The following is a 23610-nucleotide window of genomic DNA, read 5'->3' on the forward strand; positions in this document are numbered from 1 at the left end:
ATATTTGAAGGCAAGGGTTACTTTATTCCCTCTTGTCCCCAGAACCCAGGACAATGTTTGGCACAGAACAAGCTCTGGGAATACAGAAATAAATGAATGAGCGAATGCAAGGATGAACCGTGTGCCCTGGGGAAGGGGATACTCCATGGGCACCCAGCACAAGGAACCAGAGTCTTCTCTCTGGCCTTTGCTACTTTCTTTCTTCTTGTCATCAGTTCTCTGCCTTGTACCTTTATTTCTCCCAGTCCTTCCTCTACCACCTCAAAGACACAGATTTAAGCCAGCTGATGTACAGTATCCATTAAAAAACAAAGTCTCTTAATTTGCTAAAATTACATTTTCTGTTGGTTTTCTGAGGTTTGGGGAAAGAATCAGATGAGTGTTATCGTATGTTTGGAAAGTGCCCTTTGAGAACAGAGACAGTTAATGACTGTTTCCACATGAGTCCAATAGACAGTGCCAAGTACCCTCCCGGCACTGGGACAATATTAATTGATGTTGATTTTCTTATTCATGATTTAAATATGCTAAACGGCCCCTGAGCAGACTGCAAAGAGTTAATATGTTACCCAAAGTATGACTTATCCATGGAGTACTTTACTCATCGAGGGTTCAGTGGCTCTCTTTGTGCTGCCTGTTCATTTTGTAAATTTGATGAATTTACACAGGAAGACATAAACTAAGATTTGGTTATAAAGTGATAGAAAATACTTCTTATTTCAAGAAAAAGTCAACTTGGATATTAAGATGCTTTTGTGTAACAGGTATGCATGAGTCCACATGGATTTGAACATTAAATGACCTCTTTTTCCAAATATTAAAAATTATTTAAAAGTTGAAATATTCAAAGCTTAATTATTCTTCCTATTTTTCCATTTCCAGAGCACCTCTGCATAAATGTAAAATACTAGATTATTCTGTATTTTTGGTGCTTAAATTGCTGCGAAATAATTTTCTTTCAAAACCAAATCACAAACCCTTATTGTTATTCATTTTAAAATAGAAAACATTTTAGAGATATTAGTGTCTTACATTCTTGAGAGCTTCCAGAATATTTTAGGTAGATGAGTATTTAAAATAGCATATATAAGATTTCACTTGTCATCACCTTTATAGCCCACGATCCAACGTCTGTCTTTATGGGTTTCCAACAAGCCATCCACAAGTGCCAAGGATGGTTTTCCTTGACTCATTTTGCTGGGAAGTTTTCAGGTGATTAACACCAAGAGCTGCTCAAATTTGGGTTATGTGTGGCTTGTGATCAAGGGAGGAAGCACAGCAAAGGGATTTGGATGCTGTTCCTTAGAGGATGACAACATTCCACAGTGAAAAAGGACAGAATACAGGCCCAACATCTATCTCTTGAACCGAGGTTTGAAATTTGGAGGTTTTCCGATTTTGGAAGGTCATATGATACCTGCATCACACACGCTGTAACAGCCCTGGCAGGGTTTGCAGCCTTGCTCCACAATCAAAACTGTTACTATTTCTATCGTCAAAAGTATCAGTAGTCCCATTAGTGGGATAAGGACTATTAATAGTTAAATGTGACTGTAGAGCAGGTTTTGCCCCCTGATGAATTAGCACAAACATTTCAGTTTCCAGAAATTTTTGGATCTTGACATTGTCATAAGGGATTGTGGTTATAAACAATGAAAATCCAAAATGTTTGTGTTACCAACAGAAACTGCAAAAGTGAGTCTCATTTAATAACCACAGCATGTCTGATAAAATGCCACATGATGGATTTTATACTTTTAGGCACTACTGGTCAAAGTATTTGGAATCTTTTCCAGAATTAACAGTCAACCTCCATTTGTTGTCTTGGAATACATACTTAATTATATTAAATTTTAATTTTTGTTTGAGTAAATATCATACTGGTAGAAATGTTTAAAATTGATACTCAGAGCACATCTTTTCATGTTTTTGTTCAGACCTTATATGCATGCATAATTTATTTACAGTAGACATCTTTTGTTAATTTAAAATCATAACGTGTTTTTCTATGCATTTTACTTTCTTCATAACTATTTTAAACAAGCTCTTCTGAAGCAAGATTTAACACAGTACTCCACTGCTATCTTGGAAGGAGGAGGCAAAAATACAAAAACAACAGAAATTAGTTATCCTGCCACGTGGGTTAAATGCAGCTGTTAATAAAATAGGCAAAGTAGTTGTCAAGGTGTTAATCAGGTACACTTCTGCCAGGATGACTAGTTTTATAAAATAAAATAATGGCATCCAAATGAATACCAGTTAAGTAATGTATTACTTTAAAATGACTGTGGAACCTTAAGTCATTTTATAAAGACGCTAGACGAATCAGACTTAACTTTTACTCAGAGAAGTTTTGAGTTTTTTCAGTTGCCATGGACTCGCAGGTTGAAAGTCATAACCTCAGCTTGCCCAGATGAACCAGGTGTTTAACTGCAGGGGGAACCTAAGCGCTCACTCTGACCGAGGATCAGGGACTGATTTAAGAACAGATACCCCATGACGGGATCCAGGATTCAATCAGATTGAACTTGCCCGTCACCCTATGCTTATAAAACCCAACCCAAACCCCAGGTCAGTGAGGTGAATTCAAAATAAAGCTTTCCTTTTCTCAAAGGCTGGCGCCATAATATTGGCCAGGCCCACACTGGGCAGCGAGCCGACTGATTACTTGATAACGATTCAACCCCGCAAGGCCTTAATTTTCTCGTTTTTGAAATGAGAAATTTTATGACATTTCTGAACCACTGATGATTTGTTAAGCAGTTTTAAAAATTTCCTTGTTAAATGAGTAGTGTTGCTGGTGACATTGAACATTGTTTGCCTGCAGAAATATAGCGTCATAAGGATTTGTTGATTATGTCATTATTTATGATTAGAAAAGTAATTTCCAGTGATATAATTTCTATTAGAGTTGAGCAAATGAGTTTGTATTTTCGAGACTTGGAGTCCATGTTAATTTGTCCACATAGTTTCCAGGTTGTTTTGTTATTGTCAGCTACTGAATTGGTGGTCAAAGAAAAGCAACGAAATGGCAATTTAGAGAAAGTGGAGTGAACTGAGACAGGAACGCTGCTCAAGAAGTGATACGATGTCATACTGTCAAAATGTTAAAATCTTTAGCAACAAATCTGACATCTTTGAACTTACGTTGAAATTTTTAAAATTCAACCAAGGACTTCTACAGAGTGACATATATAAGGATATATAAGTGACATCTTTTATAAGTAGCCAAGGAAAATTCTATGAACCAGAATTTATGGTTTGTGAACTAAAATCAAGTGAAAAAAAGAATTATGTATCTGTTAAATGAAAAATCATGTATTTATTAATGAAATTACTAGAATCATGTATTTAAGATAACTTGGGAATGCCTTGCCTACTTTTTTTTCCCCCTTTGATTTTATTTCTTGTTCAGGGCTATAGTTTAGTTATCCTTTCCTCCTTGTGTCTGGGGTAAGACCGACTGCTCAGTTCTAGAAGTTGTTTTGGTTTTCCTCTTGTGTGAAGTGCTGTGCACCTCAATCCACATTGGCTTTGAAGTGAAATGGAGCATATTGTCCCATTCTTGTCCTCACAGCATTTTCCATGTGGATGGTGGCCATCTTCCTAGTGAGGGAAGACTGCCTCCTCCTTTCTCACATTTTTGGCTGCACAGGGAAAACTGGGAGAAATTCCACTATTGAAATAGAACCACTGACCTAGAATGTCAATGCCAGGCAGAGCTAGAGCAACCTTGGGGGTTTTTCAGGAATGTTCTGTCCTTGTGCATGCCGTTACTGCCTAGCAGATACTTATGGAGCATTCAGGCTTCCACCATGGTGCTTGTCTATGGTGTTAAATGAGTACAAATTTTTCCTTTCATTGAGCTTAGAGTCTACTCTAAAAGATAGCCTTAAATAGCATTAAACAGACAAATAGATAAAATAAGCTGAAAGACAAAAATGTAGCTAAAACAGATAAATAGATACAATAGTTAGATACATAGACAAAAAGTATAATTATGATGCATGCTATGAAGAAAGTATGCAGGTAGAGTGTGCCTACCTGAAGAAAAAACATTGAAGGTGCGATGAGAGCCAAGGTCTAGTTGCTCATGGGCTTTCTGTAGAATAAGAGATGAGACTTCCTTCTCCTTGAATTCTGACTCTGGAAACACTCCACTTTAAAAATAAGATGAATTTTTGGGGCACCCTCACTGGTCCAGCTCTGGGAAATTTTCACAGCAAAACTTATTGGCCACGGTTTCCCAGATATTATTCCTGCCAAAGTCTTTCTTTTATTGATCTAAATGCTGAATTGACTTATTTGTTCTGCTTTGGAGGGCTGGGAATGGAATAAGCTGTTGTCTAAGTTCAGAAGGAAAAAAAGACTGATTTTTAGGTCTGTGGTCCTGTCTTGCTCTGCTGATTTTTCTCCATTGGAAGATGCTTTGGCCTAAAGCATAAATTGTCTTAGACAAAGAGATAGTGGGAGTTGATTTGGGAGAAAATCTTAAGTATGGGATGGTCGAATCCTGAACGCCAAACTACCAGTTTTGGATAGAGTCCATGGACCAGAGTGAGAACTTCCATTCCATTTGGTGCACTCAGTCCCTGGTTGGTCCTGGGCGAAGGTCCTAAACCAAGCCTTCACTTCAACCCTTGATTGATCCTAATGGTTGCTATTTGAAGCTTGGTTCTAATGGTTTACACATAGCTTGCCTCTGTGTATAACATAATGAAATGTCTTAGAAAAACACAAAAATCAGGAGACCTGCAGGTTAAGATCTATAACAAATCAGACCATTGTAGTTCCTCAATTATCACAAGAAACAAAGGAAAAAACTTTGGATTGGTGGTGGTGTGGCTTTTTCACTCCCATAGTTCAGCAAGCAGGAGGGAGTATTACAGCTCTTTCACTCCCACAGTTCAGCGAGTTCCAACTTCTTGTCTCATGACCAAGAGGAATGAGGTATTGTGGACACTGGAGAGTGAGTAAGGCAGAGTAGAGTTTTATTGAGTGACAAAAAGAAAGCTCTTAGCAATGAGAGGGGACCTGGAAGGAGGTTGCCAGCTGTGAGGCTGAGTTTGGGGTTTTTATGCGCTTGGAATGGGGAACCATGTGCTGATTGGTTTATGGGTAGGCTTGGGAAAAACGCCTTTCAGAAAGAGATATGATAGGGTAAAGAACCAATCAGGGACTGAAATGAAAGCTTGGCCTGGGACAAATCGGGGATGAAGTGAAGGCTTGGCCCAAGACCTTGGCCTGGGACCAGTCGGGGGGTGATTGCACCCAATGGGAATGGAAGTTCTCACTCCAGTCTGTGGACTCTATCCAGAACTGGTGGTTTGAGGGCTTCAGATTGTCCTTGGGTTGAAGGTTGAGTTTCACCAGGGACCTATCCCTGTCTGCCTAAGAATTTGTTGGCCTCCTATTGCTATCAGTGTGGGGAAACCTGAGCTATTGTTCCCATTCTGCCATTGACTATTCTTGAAATCTTAAGTCATGCAACTGCCTTGGATAAGAGAATTTCAAGTTCTTGTACAAAATGAAGCTGGTAGACTACATAACCCCCAAGGCACTTCCTAGAACTCCCACATTCTAAGATTCTGATGAATATCTTGAAAATTTTTTTTTTTTTTTGAAATAGGGTCTTGGTCTGTTGCCTGGGCTCAAGTGTAGTGGCACGATCATGGTTCACTGCAGCCTCCACCTCCTGGGCTCAAGCAGTCCTCCTGCCTCCCAAGTAGCTGGGACTACAGCTACGTGACCCCATGCCAGGTTTTTTTTTTTTTTTTTTTTTTTTTTTAATGTATAGAGAGAAGATCTCACTATATTGCCCAGGCTGGACTTGAACTCCTGGACTCAAGTGATCCTCCTGCCTTGGCCTCCTAGTGTTGAAATTACAGGCATGAGCCCCTGCACTTGGCCTGAACATTTTTCAAAAGAGTATGAAGTGATTGCAGTTTACTTACGTTTATCGATGTCTGGACAGCCCCCTCTTTCTGTTCATGGTTTTATCTTGCTCTGCAGACTGCATTGCCCTGCAGGCATTACCCATCACATACCCACCTCGTTCCAGATATTTCTCTGTACTGATGTCACTGCCAATGGTATTAGACACCTTATTTTTGTATGGGAGGTTTAGAACTACTTTTAAATGTAAAACTTAATTTCAACTGGATAGCCAATAGAACATGCAGCAGAAATTGTCTTAGTGCAATAAAAAAGGATTCGGGAAACTACCAAGTTTTCATTTTGTAAAGAATGACAGACTCAGTGACATATAGAATGAGTGAAGAATGAGAATGGAAATAATTAGGCAAATTTTATTTCTCTTCAAAAATCAGGATTTCTTGTGGAAATTCAAGAGCAGCAGCAGCAGCATCCTTGAAGCTGAACAATATTCCCCAAAAGCCTTTGTTTGCCCTAATATTCCATAATGTTATGCTTTTACAGTCAATAAGCCATTAGTAATCAAGAGATGTATAATTTATTAATTACACTTCACATTAATATTTAATCTTTTTGGTTGCTGAGTATATTTCTAAATCTACTTTTTAATTACATTTTAGTGATATAAATCTTCCAGGCAACCATTAGAAAAGTATTTTTTTCTGCACATTATGATGCCAATTACTTTTAAGCAGCTGGTTGTGAACTCTTGTGATGGTACTTGGTACGGTGGCAATCTTGGTGCGTAGGTGCTCCTCACTCATCTGAAAGCTAATTGAATGGTAGTGAGAAAGGAATGTTATAAAGAATTTAAAGACATACAGTAGAGAGGGAGAAAAAGCAAGAAACAACTTATATCAGAAAGAGTGTCATCCATAGCAGGCCTTTTACCATCTCCAATTGGCCAGGCAAAACCAATTGGCCAATGGTGAACTTTTCATGGGTGTTGGCTCTGATATTTACAGTTCACAGAACTGAAATAAGCTGTGCTTTTCTGTTATGGCTCTTGTCCAAGTAATGGCATTTTTTAAAAGGCCATAAACAGAACTCCATCCCCTATTTTTCCCCCAGTAGTGGTGTCAAATGCTGATGATGTTGATTTCTGTCTTCTTGCAACTTGATTGGCTAACCTACTAACACCGCTTGGCTGATTTTATTTTATTTTTATTTTAAATCATATTCCCAAGCTTTTGAAAACTTTAGTGCCAGATATTTTTTTCATTTTTGTTTCTTTTGCATCTTTGGCACTTTACATTTTTAAATTCCCTTTATCCTGGGACATATTTTGAAAGTGACCCCTAAATTTTCCCATATATTCAGTCTTTAGTGGTGGTGTTAGTGGTTTCAGCAGGAGGTAGACTGAGGCATTGAATTATATTTGGGGAAAGTATCTGCTTGTTTATAAAAGGACATCATAGCTGAAAATTCTGCCTTTCCAAAACCATCTCCCTTATGGGTTTTATATTGGGTCTGACGTTTTTTAACCATAAATATCACTTCTTGAGATTTGACAATATAAGGAGCTGTCGTTTTGAAAAGACTATTGCTAAATGCTTGCTGGTCACCTAGATGAAGCAGGTGCGTACTTACCCCCTTCTCCTCTTAACTTATTTGCATGGGCTTTTAGTCTAGGTTAGCCCCTGCAGCCCTCTGATCTTCTGTTCTCCTAAATTCTCACTATTGAAGTTCTTTAAAAAAATCTATTTGGAAGCTTGATTATTTTCTGCACATTCTTCAAAATATGAAATACATCACATATATAAGAATGTAGAAAACTTAAATATACAAAAAACTATTTTTTTTTTTTATTTTGAAGTGTTCTCTATCCCTACTAGCTTGTAAATCTCATGAATCAAGGGCAATCTCATGTTCATTGCTGGATCCTCTCGGCTGTGGCACGATGCCTGGTACATAGTAGGCCTTCTAAAATTGTGTATTGTGGAAACCACTGAACAAATTAGGATGTTGCTTTATTCACAGAATAAAGCATCTTTGGAAATTTCCTTTTAAAAGGAATTTTGGGGGGAGATAAGACATGGTTACCTCTCAAAGAATATATAAAGTAAACTGAGATTGAGGAAGATCTTCCTTTATCTTCATATAAGGTATAGGGCCTGATTGGTTTTTGTTTTTGTTTTAGGTATTGTTTTCTTCTCATGAAAATGACCTGAGTTATAGCATACACATCTTACCTTTTTCTCCTTTTGAAATTACTAGTTAGGGAAAAAATTTTTGGTTGAAACTGGAACTCATAACTCCTTTCAGAGTCTAGAATGCATGATATTCCAAATATCCTGGGAACTCTTCTCTTCTACAAAAGTCAATTTTTAAAAAAATTTTATTTTCTTTTAAGTTCTGAGATACACGTGCAAAGCGTGCAGGTTTGTTACATAGGTAATCGTGTGCCATGGTAGTTTGCTGCTCTTATCAACCCATCACCTAGGTGCTAAGCCCAGCCTGCATTAGCTGTTTATCCTGATTCTTTCCTTCCTCCCACCCACCAACAGGCCCCAGTGTGTGTCGTTCCCCTCCCTGTGTTCTCATTGTTCAGCTCCCACTTACAAGTGAGAATATGTGGTGTTTGGTATTCTGTTCTCGTGTTAGTTTGCTGAGGATGATGGCTTTCAGTTCCATGGGACATGATCTTGTTCCTTTTTGTGGCTGCATAGTATTCCATGGTGTATATGTACGACATTTTCTACCAACAATAGACAAGCAGAGAGTCAAATCCTGAATGGACTTCCATTCACAATTGCTACAAAGAGAATTTCTTTTTTTAATAACCAAAAAGCAATAGTCTAAACATAGCTTTGATAAGCCCAAATAGCTTGTTTACATTTGCCAAACTCTGATTTTTAATGTGTATGGATAATCCATGAATGAACTGGTTTACTTAATAATCTACTTGTCGACAACACTAGAACCAGAATATGTGAAACATAGTATTTGAGAGTGATTGTGTTTAGTATACATAAGCGGTTGTATTTAAAAAATAGCTTGCCTTCTAATTAGTGTGGTAGCCCCTACAAAATAGTCCTTTTGGCTTTTAAGAATGTTTAATATAGAGCATACATTGATAGTTGTTGATATAGATCTCATTCCTATGGCATTTACTCATTTCAGCCAGGCAATTGGGTCATTGAAAGGAGAGATGCAGAGTGCTAGACTGAAGTCCTGTCATAGGGGTTGGGTTCTGAGCTGGACTCAGGGGAAGATTAAAATTGGGACAGAAAGATGAGAGAAAGGAGGCAGAAAAGTTTTTAAAAAGTGGTCATGAGTTGGGCATGGTGGCTAACGCCTGTAATCCCAGTATTTTGGGAAGCCTAGGTGGGCGGATCACCTGAGGTCAGGAGTTTGAGACCGGCCTGGCCAACATGGCAAAGCCCCATCTCTACTAAAAATGTGGAAATTAGCCAGGCATGGTGGCACATGCCTGTAATCCCAGCTACTAGGGAGGCTGAGGTAGGAGAATCACCTGAACCCAGGAGGTGGAGGTAATAAATATAAAGAAAAAAATAAGCAGCATTTTGATAATTGCTCTAAGCAGAGGCAATTCTCACCTCATGAGTATATCTTAGGAGACAGAGGCAACTTTAAAAATCACATATTTGAGAATGATGCCTTTAGGCAGAGAAAGGGCTGCATTTTCATCCACCTCCAATGAGGTTGGGAGGAGCAGTTAGACCTCCTCCTCTTGACCAGTGACAACTAAGCTACAAACCTAAGCAGCCATTAGAATGTATTGTGCTATTTCATTTTAAAAAGTAAAAATAGAAAAACAAAAAACCATAGCATTGGAATTGGCCTGTTCTGTTGTGGGGGAGTTCCACGTCTGTGGACAGATTTCTTTGTTATTCATGCACTTTCCTATAACTGAATGCACAAAACAGTAAATGACCCTGGCTCAGTTTCCATTCTATTTCTACCACAATGATTCCCCACAGAGTGTCTACTATCGATTTGCTTTCTCTCTGGAAGACAGTTTTTCTCCCTCTGTCTTCTTTCTTCCTTTCTCTCTCTTGTCTATTTCCCTTTGTCATCTTTTCCCAAATCACAGGGATTCTGGTGTTCTTTCCTACCTGCTTTTTGTTCTATTTCTTCAGTGAAGCCCTTACCCAAGTAAGAACAGACTCATCATTAACAGACAAGGAATCCTGGAGGTCAGGTATTTACAATCAAGCCACACAGGTGAGAGTGGGGTGTTTTCCCTCAAAGGACTTTTCCTTAGCAGTGATATTTATGTGGAACCGTCACACCCTCCCTGCATTTTCGGTGTCTCTTGTCTGGATTTCGTCATTGACTGTTTGAGGCTAAGAATGCATGTGGATTTAACTGAATACATTCTAAGAAAAGTTTGAGTGGTCCTAGAAAGGGGAAGGGGAGTTAGCTAAAGATCTTAAGGGTTAATGTTACCAAGGGCTGCGTTCCCTGAATTCATGTAGTGACTCATTCTGAGGATAGGCTTGCAGAAAGAATAACAATGATAGAACAAAAACAGTGATAACAACTATTATATATCTTAGCAAAAGTCCACTTGATGCCAAACACTTTACAAACATTATCTCTAATCATTACAACTGTACTACTGGTAAGTGTTATTATCTCAGTTTGGAAATAAAAATCTTGGCTCAGAGAGGTTCAGTAACAGTCCCAGGATTACTCAGGTAGGAAGTGATTTAGCTTGGATTTATATGCAAGCTCTCCTTGACCAAAGTGCCCTTTGCTTTGCATTTTACTATTCTGGGAGGATTTTGGAGGAGGATTTGCTTCACGGAGCCTTCCCAGAGAATGGAAGGAGCCATTTGGATGGCCATAGATATTGAAGGACACATCTATTTTTAACACTGGACCTTTGTAAAGTTAGGTTTGTATCCTGCAATCCCAAATCATAAGATCTTTATCATTTTCTGTTTTTTTTTTTTTTTACAAAGAACTTTGAAACCAAATGTTTCTGGGCAAAGGACAATAGAAATGGTAGTATAGTGGTCAGAGCATGGACTCTGAAGGCAAACCAGCTCAGTTCTTCATTCCAGTTCTGCAGCTGCTGGTGGTGGTATCAGGGCGACTTACCAATTCTGTGCCTCAGTTTCCTCTTTGTCTAATAAGCATAAGAACAGTACTTATTTCCAGGTTATTGAGAGAATAGATGAGTTAATATATGCAAAGCTCTTAGACAGTGTACATCATGCACATAGAAAGTGCAATATTAGCTATTATTTTATGTTATTTTTATTTATAGCAATTGACATTTAAAAATACGTAACAGTAGAATAAAATTATGGCTGGAGACTTCAGTACAATAGAAACCAAACATAACTTTCGTGATGATTCAAAAAGATATTCCATTTTTATGCGTCAGATATAGTTGATCAAATTTAAATGAAGTAAGGAACTCAGTGTAAATTGATTTACTGTGCAGTAAAGTTGTTGTGGAATCTGTTACTTAAACAAGGCCCCAGATTGGAACTTCGTGAAGTAGGGTGAGGAATGACCTAAGAGGCAGCACAGTAAACAACTACAGAAACCATAGATCCAAGAGTTTGAAGAAACTGGATAAAATGTAAATTTCAAGGGAGAGGCAACTCTCCTATTGTTAACTTCTCTTTAGATTGCTTTGAGCTAATGCTTAGTGTTAATGCCTGGCAAATTCCAAACAGGGAAAGACATAGGGACTTATTTTTCATATTATATATGATTAAAATTAAACTTGATTTGTCCATTAAGCAGTGCAGTAACAGGTTTTCTGACTGTTCATAAGGCATTAGAGAAATGATGCATATCAAGAAGACGTTCTTTTTCCAAAGGACACTAATCAATGCTGAGAACATTTGCTATAAATTATTCACATTTGTTATAAACTACTCCATCTTTTTAAAAATTAACGGTACATAACCTATAATCTAGGAGCAAAAGTAGAGCTGCCTCACCTTGGAAAGTTTGATTATGAGGGACTGATTACAATAAGAGAACAAATAGGATCCTGAGATTGGAGCTCAGTGTCTTACGAGGAAGAAATCACTGAGCGCCCGTACATCTGATAAAACGTGATCTCTACGCCTTGTTGTGTGTTCTTTCACCACACATTAATATTTCATGCAACCATTTCAAAATAAAGTCATAATGTGAGTCATAAATCACAAAACCGTGGTAATAAACCACTTTGGTTTATATTAGCTGTATACGGATGATACTTAAGCATTTCCACCATTAGCACGGACTATTTGAGCTTTCTGTATACCACATTTGCTCTATTTCTTCCATTTTAAGTGGTAGGAATATGGGAAACAATGCTAAATCCATTCATTAGTGATAGAACTATGCTATTTGTTCTCATAATTGATTTCATTTCAACTTGGACCTGTGAAAATGATAGCACAGTTGAAAATGACAATATTATTGACCTTGTTTTAGCAAAGAACATGCCTTTTCCAGTGAGTCCTGCTGAGGAGTAAAGGAAGATCAGGGGAAAATAAAATATTGAAAGAAAAAATAGAACAATGCATTGAAGGTTAGAATTACTTAATGTGTAAATATGGTTTATGCTCATTAGTGAATGGCTTATTCCTTACATAAGCTCCTGAAATGATGCCATTATAATGTATATAATCTTGGTCTTCTTCTTCTTAGTTTTTTTCTAGTGGGATCTGTTCTACTTACTGCTCAGTATTATTGAAATGGTAACTATAATTATTATAATTCATACTAGGTAAACAGGCTGGATAAGGTTACAGCTGAAAAATGTCTATCTATCTATCTATCTATCTATATATATATATACTTTAAGTTCTGGGATACATGTGCAGAACATACAGGTTTGTTACATAGGTATACATGTGCCATGGTGGTTTGCTGCACCCATCAACCCGTCATCTACATTAGGCATTTCTTTTAATGCTATCCCTCCCCTAGTCTCCAACCCCCCAACATGCCCCCGTGTGTGATGTTCCCCTCCCTGTGTCCATGTGTTCTCATTGTTCACCTCCCACTTATGAATGAGAGCGTGTGGTGTTTGGTTTTCTGTTCCTGTGTTAGTTTGCTAAGAATGATGGTTTCCAGCTTCATCCATGTCCCTGCAAAGGACATGAACTCATCCTTTTTCTATGGCTGCATAGTATTCCACAGTGTATATGTGCTTAAGAGAGTTGGAATCTCACTTTGTCAAACAGTGGCATGGTCATAGCTCGCTGCAGTCTCACGCTCCTGGATTCAGGCTATTCTCCTACCCCAGCCCTCAAGTAGCTGGGACTATTTCTAATTCTTGATGTGAATTAAAAGTTCATGCATTGAAGGCATCCTGAATTTATAAAAACCAAGCTCCCACCAATTAGACAAACTGACCAAAACATAAACATATACATATATTAGAGACTTGTAAATATTTAAAGATGCTGCTGCTAGTAGTTTCTTGTGCTTAAACCACACGGCATAATCTTCAGGACAAAGGTACTGTTTGTGAACAGTTGGGTGGGTTCGTGACTCTTCAGCCCTTGACTTGCAAAGCTTGAATGAGGTTAGCATTCAATGCCCTGGATGGATGCTCGTGGTTTCTGTCAGATGCCAGGTCTGCAAAGGAGCTAACCGTGTTTCCTCATCTATCAAAAACAGCAAATAGGTACAGTCATTGGATTGGGAGATGGTTGGAATAATTAAGAAAATGTATACAAAAGCACATGGAAAAATTAGAACATTAGAACCCTTTATGAGTAAAAATGTATTTTTTGTTCATCAAGTAATGTATTAATTTATTAAAAAGTTGATTGAAAAGTGCCCTGAGGGGTTGCATGGGTTCTGTATTCAAGATAAGTGAGCTAGGATTCTGAAAACCTGGAAAGCACATGTTGAGTCTGTGGAGGGCAATGACTGCTCACTCATTCTCTGGGAATGTGGTTGCTACTGTCAGGCTATCAGATTTTTAAGTATGGCAATCAAATCCACTGAAAAAATTAACAAGGCTGCATATGCTAAATAAAACACATTTGCCAGTCTGATTTGTTCTGCCAAGACTTTTGTGTTGATATCAAGACAGAAACTTGAAAGTTAGCATTGATGTTGCCTTTCATAAAAAGAACACATACATTGTTTCAGGTTTTCTAATGAAACTTTACTGTACTTTTGAAGGTACTCAGATGTTTTCCTGCCCTCTAAAATCTCCAGGGGACCCTTCATTTTTGTTGAACAAAGATTTTCTTAAAAGAAGAATTAGATAGAAAGTGATAGAAAGAAGCAACATGTCTGAATTTTCAGGGAATGCAAATGCGTATACAGTCAGCTCTCCATATCTATGGGTTATGTATCCATGGATTCAATCAACTGAGAATCAATATTCAGAAAATAAATGACATAGTGAAAAATAATAAAAAATTTAAATATATAGTATAACAAGTATTTACATAGCATTTACATTGTATTAGTTATTACAAGTAACCTAGAGATGATTTAAAGTAGAGTCATGTACCCCATAATGACTTTTTGATCAACACCTGACTGCATGTATAAAGGTGATCCCGTAAGATTATGATACCTTATTTTTTCTGTACTTTGTCTATGTTTAGATATGCTTAGATGCCCAAATACTTAGCATTTTGCTACAGTTGCCACAGCATTCAGTACAGTAGCGTGCTATACAGGGTTGTAGCTTAGGAGCAATAGGTAGTACCATCCAGCCTAGTTGTGTGGTAGGCTATACCATCTAGGTTTGTGTAAGTACAGTGTGATGTTCATCCGATGACAAAACCACCTAACGATAAATCCCTCAGAAGCATCCCTGTTGTTAAGTAACACTTGACTGCATAGAAGTTGTATATACGTTATATGCAAATAATGTGCCATTTTATATAAGGGACTTGGGCATTTGTAGATAATCCTCAGGGTCCTGGAACCAATCCCATGTGGATACTGAGGAGTGACTGTACTTGGTGTCTTATAAAAGCCAAGGTACGACCAGACCAAAAGAAGGTAAACTGAGCTGAGCATTTCTGCAGTTCTAGAGCAGCGAAGGGTTACTACCATGCAGCACAATTTAGTGCATGCCATTTGCTTTTATGGAGGGCAGAAGATTGCTGAATGTTAGGTCACTGTGGCCAAGAATAAAGCTGAGCTTTGACCTCAGAAAGGAATTTGGCCTTGATTTCAAGAAGGCATTTAAAACAATAACCCAACACTTTGGAGTACCTAAATGGATGGTGGAAACTACTAGAAAACCACAGGTAGTGTTTGCTCAAAAAGAAAGTGGTAGGAGGTGTGTGAAGGTAAGGGCAGAGAGAGGAGCCCCGAAGCCGCTGGAAGGGCACACAAGTGCTCCAGAATTGCAATACTTATAACGATGAGGGACCTGTGAGAGGAGGAGGGTGACAACGGGAAAAGGTTGCGGCGAGAGAAGAACATGTTAAAAGATTCATGCGTGCAAAGCCTTGGGAGGATGTCCATATCGTGTCAAGGTAACACCGCCATTCTTTGAGAGAAAGGATTCAGAGATGCAGCCAACTTCCCAACACGGACATCCCTTTCTTGTACCTATTTAGTGGCTGCTATCCATTTCCATCCCATTGCTGGACCCCCCGGCCCCATTAGCTCTGCAGGGAAAGAAGAGAAAATGCCCTAGACCAGTTGGATGCCCTCCTGGCTGCACGGCAGTCCAGGTTTTAGATGCATCGTTGAAGTTTGGGGTGGGTGCCGTCTGTACCTTTGGAACGCCGTGCTTCCCCTTGCCAGCACCCCGATCCCCATGGCGGAGAGGGCATTTCTCTGAGAGCACAGACTGGTGGATGAAGGCAGGGAGTGGTTGCCTGTCTCTGTCTCTCATTTATCACCTTGTGTTGTCCGTGTCATTCAGTCTGGCTGTGCAGGATGTGGCTAATTACTCACTGGTCCCCTGCAGGAGTCCACCCATTTTGAGTCTCGCGCTGCTATTCATTTTTAAATTATTTCTCCCCTGAAATAAACTGAGACATAATTCCATGTCATAATAGAGACAAGAAGGAGTCCTCACTTCTTTTGAAATAGAACAATATCCAGTCAGTTTCTGGGATTTTTATTTTTAGCTGGACAGTGATATTGAAATGTGGGTTACCTCGGTTGCTTCCCATTGGAAACTTGGCTTATTGTGGTTTACTTTCTAGTTATCAATAGAATTAGCTCCAGGAATAATGAATACTCATAAAAGTGCCTTTATGCTCATCTCCTCAGTAAAGAGTTGTTCTCTTCTTGAATTTAAATACAATTAGGCAAAGGATTTATCTTTTAGTGAGCATTTTTTAAAGTCCTATGTATTGGACAACATGATGCAACTTATTTAGTGTGGTTTAGTGGGAGTACTGTCAGTAATTTTTCACTCACTGAAATGGAAACCTCATGTCTGTTGTATTTAGCTGCTGCAAAACAATTTAAAAACTGCATGTAATCCCTGGAGTATCTGAAGTCAAGTGTTGCCGTTTCTTTTCTTATTTAAAATAGTGTCCCTAATTTTCTGCCTTTAGTATTGGTGTCCTCATAATAGTGTTACTGGGATTTTTAAAATCTGAAGCCTGATTTCAAGTCTTTTTCCTAAGTTAATATAGGAAAAGTTCAAAGTCAAAGTCAAATCCAAGACATTTGTCTCCATTTCAAAGACAGAAAGACCAAGGTGACTTTTGACATAATTTACATCTCACAAAATTATACAATACATTACAATTGCTTATTTATTAGATTAGGCCCTGGAACCAATAACAAAGTTACTTAAAAATGTAAACAGTGAGGTATTGATTAAATCAGCCACGAGTGCATGTTGACTCCACAAAAATGCCAAAGCTTCTTATAACTCGGATCAGCACAATCTGACTCCGTTTATCTTCACCTCCTTTTAAAATTGTTCAAGCAATGTTACCACTTAATTGCTAACCCATCTGTAGCAGGAAACAATTATTCTGAATAAGCCCACGTACCACACTGGTTTTCCAGCAGATTATTTAAAAACAATATTTCCTTAAGATAACAATTTTGATAATGATGCAGGAAGGAAATATATTTGCAATTAAACGAACATGCTTTAGCACAACAAGCAATAAAAAGCTTAACACTGAGCCTTTGTGAATTAAATGCCTTAAATGCCGGAACAACATTGGACAAAAGTCATGGTTCTGCTGACACATTTATTTCTCAGTAAATGAAGACTGTTTAGGTTTAATGCACTTGTGGTTAGCAATAGTTTAAAAGATCAATGTAAATTCGTTCTGAACTAGTAAATAAGGCTTTAATGAAACTTCTAACAGCATGCTCTCACACCTTAGGTCTCTTCATCATTTCGAGGTGACACAGCAGGATTTGCCTTGAGTTTGATGACACGCACACAATGTTATGAAGTGTTTGACAGATTTTATTTGATGTTTATTTGATTTATGGGGTTGATATTGGATTTCAGCATCTCCTTATCAGCCTTTTGTTCACACTTAGCAGAGTGCTTATAAAGATAGTTTCTTCTAAATGTGCTTATTAATATAACATATATACTATTAATGAAAGGCAGTTTGGAACTGGGATCATTAAACATTTCCACTCCGCTAAATGAGGTAATGTATGAGAAAGCACTTTGCAAACTGTAAAGCCATATACAGATGTTAGTTATCATAATTATTGTTGTTACAGGAAACCCAGGTTTTATATATTATTATTCTGTTTTCCTTTAACACTTAATTCAAAGAGTAAATACAGGCAACCAATTTCCTTAAAAACCTGCTGCAGCTTTTTAAGCAGTTCTGAGCGTTTCATTAGGGTTTATTGTAAGTCATGCATGATGCTCTTAATTTCGTTTAGGCTTAAAAAAATTGACTGACATAATCAACATGACTTGTAACATTAAACTTTCCCAACATGAAACTTGCTTAAGAAGGTGCTTGGGAACTTTCACTTGGGCCTGGGAACCACGAAAGGAAGCGCGTCCAAAAGTTCTTCTGTGAGACGTCAAGATGCCGCCTGTTCCCTTTTTAGTCTTACTGTTAATTTGCCTTTTCTGTCCTTCACAGATGATGAACTTCATGAGTTACTTTGTGGGGATGCAATGAAAGGGAATTTTTTTTCTTTCTTCTGTTTCTTTTTTAATCTGATTGAGGAGAGACATAGGGACTGGAAGACATTCACATGGCTATAAATAAAAGTCAAGATACAATTGTTCAGGTAAAAACAAATGATTTCTTGCATTAGAATTTAACTCTTACCTTAATGATGTGAGGAAAGCTTGGCAAATTTTATGAAGAGTCAGAAAACTTACCCGTGGAGATGGGTGATCATGCTTTCTGCACAACACTCCTCTGTGGTAAATCAAGAGTTCAGTTTACTCTTTATCATATAAACCTCACAATATGATCATACTTGTTTTTCTTTTTGTTCTTGGTTTAAATATGTAATGAACACTGAAGAAATTACTAATGATTTATTTGATATTTAAACAAGTGAAGCAAATATTTTAAATAAATAAAAGAACTCATTACCCAGTTCTGGGACTTGGGATACACCAAATGCTCTTCCTTGTTGTATAGCTAAGAAGAAAACGTAAATGCTAAAAGGCAAATGAGTGGAAAGTACTTCTTTCCCTTGGTAATTCATACCCTAAAAGTGTTTAAGATGTAAAGCTTGTTAGTAAAGAAATACTGTATCATGGCACATCCATTAGGAGGAGTAAAATAAACATAGTTGTTTGTGATTGGAAAGTAACAAAGCACAAATAACTCAGAACAAAATACTACAGCAAAATAGGGGAGGCATTAACTAAACTATACGGTCCGGGAGCTCCAACACCATGCTTTTCACAACTAAGGATTCAAAGGTAACTTGACTGTGAGGCCTGTCAGTTCATTTAGAAAGTTCCAGAATGTATTTCAATCCCAGAGAGCTGCCCAGAATTCTGGTGGGACAAGAAGGGCTAAATGTCATAAATATCAGTATACCGGCTCCGTGTCAGTATTGCTCTGGCCATATTGAAACAGTCCCTATTGTCTTCAATCATGTTAATGTTTGAGACTCCTTTTTCCATTCTAAGATTTCTTTTACATAATGAATGCCTTTCTAGTAAGTTCTACAATTAAATTCATATAATTTTATAGCGTTTTAGTAACTGGCTTTTATCTTTCATAGTGGCTACTATTTCTTGAGAGTTTACAATACGCTAGGCACAGGGCAATGTGCTTTATGTTGATCTCATGTCACCTTCCGAATAATCCTATATAATCATTATATTGTCCCCATTTTCAGGTGAGGTAATTGAGGTTAAGCAAGGTCAAAGTCAAGTTCACTCAGCTAAGTAGTGACGCAGCTGGGATTAATTTCAGTATCTGTCCTGCACTACTGCCTATTTATTTAAATAAACTACATGACTATATATCAGATGCTTAATGAAAGGTTTAGAATGGCCAAATGAATGAATTAGAGAAAAAGTCGCACTGCTAAGTCAGTTCTGTGACCATATGAAAAAAATCAAAGTAAAAATTATAAAGACAAGAAGAGAATAAAAATCAAAACCACATGAGTGCAGTTGATGGGCACATCGTCACCGGGAATATTCTCTTTTGAAGTGAAGGAATATCAACTCTTAGGCCCTTCAGCGGCTTGATAGTAACTTAAATGACAATGAAATGTGTTTATATTAAAAATGATGTTTAATACCCTTGTTTCAGTTAGGACGGGTGACAGTACAGCCAGAACATCTCAGAGTAGAATATAAAATTTAACTTTTTTTCTTAAAAATTCTATTCAATAGATTTGCTTTTCTGGATTCCCAATAACAACATAACAGACACTGAACAAAGGAGTATTGTTAATGAGTTAATTGTCAGTTTATTCTGTATTTTATTTTTCTTGTTTGCCACGTGATAAAATATATGTACTAGAGCTCGATTTTCTTATTCTTAAAATAATTTTTGAGCCAAAGTATCCCTTTGTCTCAAAAATTATTTAATTGCCAGAAACAGAATCATAAAAATAAGGTTTTTTCCCTGTTAAAAACTTCAGAACACAGACAATTTTTAGAAAGAAAGATGAGAAATCCTAATTTGGATACAAATAATTTGACCGCTAACTCAGTGGTAATCAGATCTGACTTTGTGACACACTGAAGTGCACTGAGGTTTTTAAAAGGAGGATGTGAACTTTCAACTCTTAAAATGTGTTTCAATTTGCTTCGAATTAAAAATAAGTATGTTCACAGTAGGGTATTGAAGCTGTAAAATGTTGGCAATGCTGGAAGTGCACATAACGTCCACTGGAAGAAGGAAAGCAGGAGTTGAAAAGGAAAAAGAAAGTAATTTTATTGAAACTAACACAATTATTTTATTTTTACTAAAAATAAAAGTAACCTTTTAACATGTGAAATATATGGAGAAGTGAATCTACTTACCAAATTAAAGCATTGATTGTACCAAACCAGTTAAAGTTAAAGCTACTAAGTTGTCATTTTGATCATAATGGGTCATTAGGGGAGCCTAGAAATAACAATCCTATTTTGTAAAAACAGTTTTGCTTCATAAGAGAAAGAAAAAGTAAGGTAAATGAAGATGTGGGTAAGCATCTAGTATGGAATCTCTATCTACATCTATTTTTAATCAATAGAAAACACTTCTATACTATATGGCTTTAAATAATATTCTTGAAAAATCCTGGTAACTGATTTACAGTTGCCAATTTTAAGAATGATTTAAGGAGTTTACATGTATTTAATTTATAATTGAAACTAAATTGTTATATTTCTCCAAGCAGTATACATTTTTAGATGTTGGCTTTTGAACTGTATAGAATATTGCAAAGAACTTCCAAAATAATCATTTTTGTTATTCCAAAATACTGACTGTAAGTCGTTACATTTCACCCTATTAATGTCAATCAATCCGAGTAAAGAAACAAGCAATAAACTCTGTTGGTAGTTGTGGAGATGCAGAGTTGCTGGTAACAATAGCAAGTTAATAATGCCAGAAAACAATTGAGAGGTGTTTCTTGTGGTGTTTTGTAAACACTGGCCACATTTTCCCACAGAAGTAACAAAAACAAATAGGATGAGGAAAGAGAAATAATTGACCAGGCTGTTTCTAACAAGTTTTGGTTAAAGGCAAATAAAATCAGTCTCAAATATGAGTTATAGTAGCTGATTGAGGTGTTAAAGGAAGTAAGTTAAAGGAAGCAGTTGTGTCCAGTTTGGAGTTGAAGTTAGCAGATCTTTGAAAAAAACTTTCTCTGATAACTAAGGTCAATTAATAATGACTTACATTTTCTAAATTTAGATTATTTTCCCATCTGCCTCAACAGTGACATTTGTTTCCAATAAAAACTTAAAACATCTTCCCAAGGTAACAAAAAAAGTCATTTAAAAAAGTCTGAATTAGTCTCTGACATGTACATTTTGTCCAATTTTAGATGTCTGGTCTTTTCCTGTTTCCAGGTAAAGCCCAAATAATTGCTTTGCTCACTGCTTCCTTTGTTACTGAGCAGTGGCAAGAAAAGACAGAACGTGTTGAAGGAACTTGCTCTTCACTGTATTCCATGCACCCATTTATTCCCCATTGAAATGTGTGCCGAGCGCCAGGAAACCCACAATATTTCTAAGCATGTTCTTGAAGCATATGAGCTTTAATGAGTGTTAAGAGTACCTTATTAACTTGCTGTTGCCTGCTGAGAAAACATTGTTTATATGGAATTGGCTTATTGCTAATGAGAGAATGTATTAAGGCATAGCACAGGCAAGGCATAATATGAACACTCTTTTTCTAAATATTTTCTTTCAGGTCTTTCTCGCTCCAGTTGATGATATTAAAGAAGGGTCAGACACATCATCACTCACTCCTTTACTTACTGGAAAAAGCAAAAGGATTTTATTAAGATTAGAAAATTTTCCCCACCCCATTTGTCTCTTCTGCACCAGCGTCTCAGCAACTGCCCCATTTGAACTGTGAGATGCTAAATAGTTCAGATGTTTTCCTCTTCCTGTAATCATCATGCATATGCCGAGCTTGGATGTCTCCCCTGCCTCATGAATTTGCAGAGTGGCCCCAGCTAGGCTCCTTCTTGTCGTGGGGACAATTGCCAAGGCTGATAGAAAGAGAAGGAAATTGTGGAAAAGAGGGTTCACTTTATTTAACCGGACTCCAGTCATTTAGTGTCTGTAGTTTTTGGGCATGTGCCCTGAGCCCTCCAGCCTCGGTTCCTCTCTCTCACTTTATGCTGTGTGCCCTGACCATTGGCTGGTCCTAAAACATGGCTCATGTGGCACTGGTATGCACCTTGTCGTCTACACAGCTGCAGAGCCCAGCTATTCCAAAATGGTGGTGGATGCTAACAGGTGATGGTGAGGACTGATCTCCCTTCTCCCTTCTTTATTCGCTAGGATCCAAGTAAATTCTAGTGGGCAAGAGGAAGAGAAGAGAAACTACAACATCATTATCTTACTGCTGGAGGCAGCAGATTACGGAGCCCTGCCTGTGTTGTGTCAAATGCACTATGTGACAACCAAGACCCTACACAACCGGGGGGCACTTCAGGATTCCTCCAGGCGGCACTTGCTGGCCTAGACTCACTTCTTCAGGAGGGAGGTTCGCCCTGGAAAGCTGATCTGCATTTCTGCTGGGATCGATGCCGTGGAGACTGAATACATTGGTAAGTAGTTTAGCAGCTAGTTTCGTCTCAGCTGACAATGATTATGGATTGGGGTGCTCAGAGCAAGAATGCACAAATGGTCTGGAGAAAAATCAGCAGTGAAACTCTACATTTTTTGTAATGCCTAAATCAGCAACGAAAAACGCTGCAGAATAGTTTCAGGTGTCTAGGAGAATAAAAAGAGGGCTCCGGGCAGGTTAATGGACAGATATTCTCCTGATGGCCTTCATTCTGCACCTGAACTTCTTGGAGGCCATGCTACCTGCTCTCTGACGCTCCTTTCTCCCTTGCCCTGGCCTCACTGGTTCTTGGTCCTACTGGTGTTTTTGGTCGCATTCCCACTTTCGCCCTGGCCCTCCGTGGTCCTAACTTTTCATCCCAGAAGCCCCTTGTCATGGCCAGAATCTAGTTGTCTTCAGAAAATTAATCACATGTCAATCTTGGTTGTCCCTAAAAATCCAGGACCAACAGTCCCCTATGAATTTCTCTTGTGGGTCTCAGTTAAAAATACAAAGTTAAAAGACACTGGGAGTCACAGTAGCTTAACCACTATCTTTTAAATCTCACGTGACTGTCCTCCCTCAAATAGGCTGTTCCCAGTTCTGAATGAAACAAAATTCCCTTCTGTGATTCTGTTTCATTGCCCTCCAAGATTTTCTTCATAGCTCTGATCACTATTAATGATGGAAACAAAACAAAATCATGAAGAAATAAATCCCACCTCATGAGCCTTGCACCATGCCAGGTACATGGTAAGTGTTGATTCAGTGACTAAGTAGATTTTTTTCCTGCTTCCATAGTGGGCTGCATCTAGCAACAAATGGTATGTTCTTTATAAGAGAAAAAGTATTGGAGATACTTTCCTGCTTTCTGAGTTCTGTTTTGTTTCATGATCACTCTTAGATTTGTTAACTGTGGGCATAAGAGCATCTGATATGAATATGGTTCAAGTTGAATCAGCACAAATGAATCATCATCATAATCATAAGAGACCAAAAACTGAGAAAAAGTATTGGAGATACTTTTTCTGGTACTGATAATATTTCTGGTACTGATAATATTTCA

At 37.8% G+C, this 23610-nt stretch overlaps 1 long non-coding RNA gene across 1 annotated transcript in view; it reads left to right on the plus strand.

The window, feature by feature from the left end:
• The first annotated feature begins 22287 nt into the window (after positions 1-22287).
• The window catches only part of LOC106997256 (uncharacterized), a 211529-nt gene continuing 210206 nt past the window's right edge, over positions 22288-23610 (plus strand). Inside the window, exon 1 of the long non-coding RNA XR_001443392.3 lies at positions 22288-22545. This is a non-coding gene — a long non-coding RNA (uncharacterized LOC106997256). The remainder of the gene's footprint in view (positions 22546-23610) is intronic.

This window comes from Macaca mulatta, chromosome 3, assembly GCF_049350105.2.
Source record: "Macaca mulatta isolate MMU2019108-1 chromosome 3, T2T-MMU8v2.0, whole genome shotgun sequence".
In the NCBI taxonomy this organism is placed as follows: domain Eukaryota; kingdom Metazoa; phylum Chordata; class Mammalia; order Primates; family Cercopithecidae; genus Macaca; species Macaca mulatta.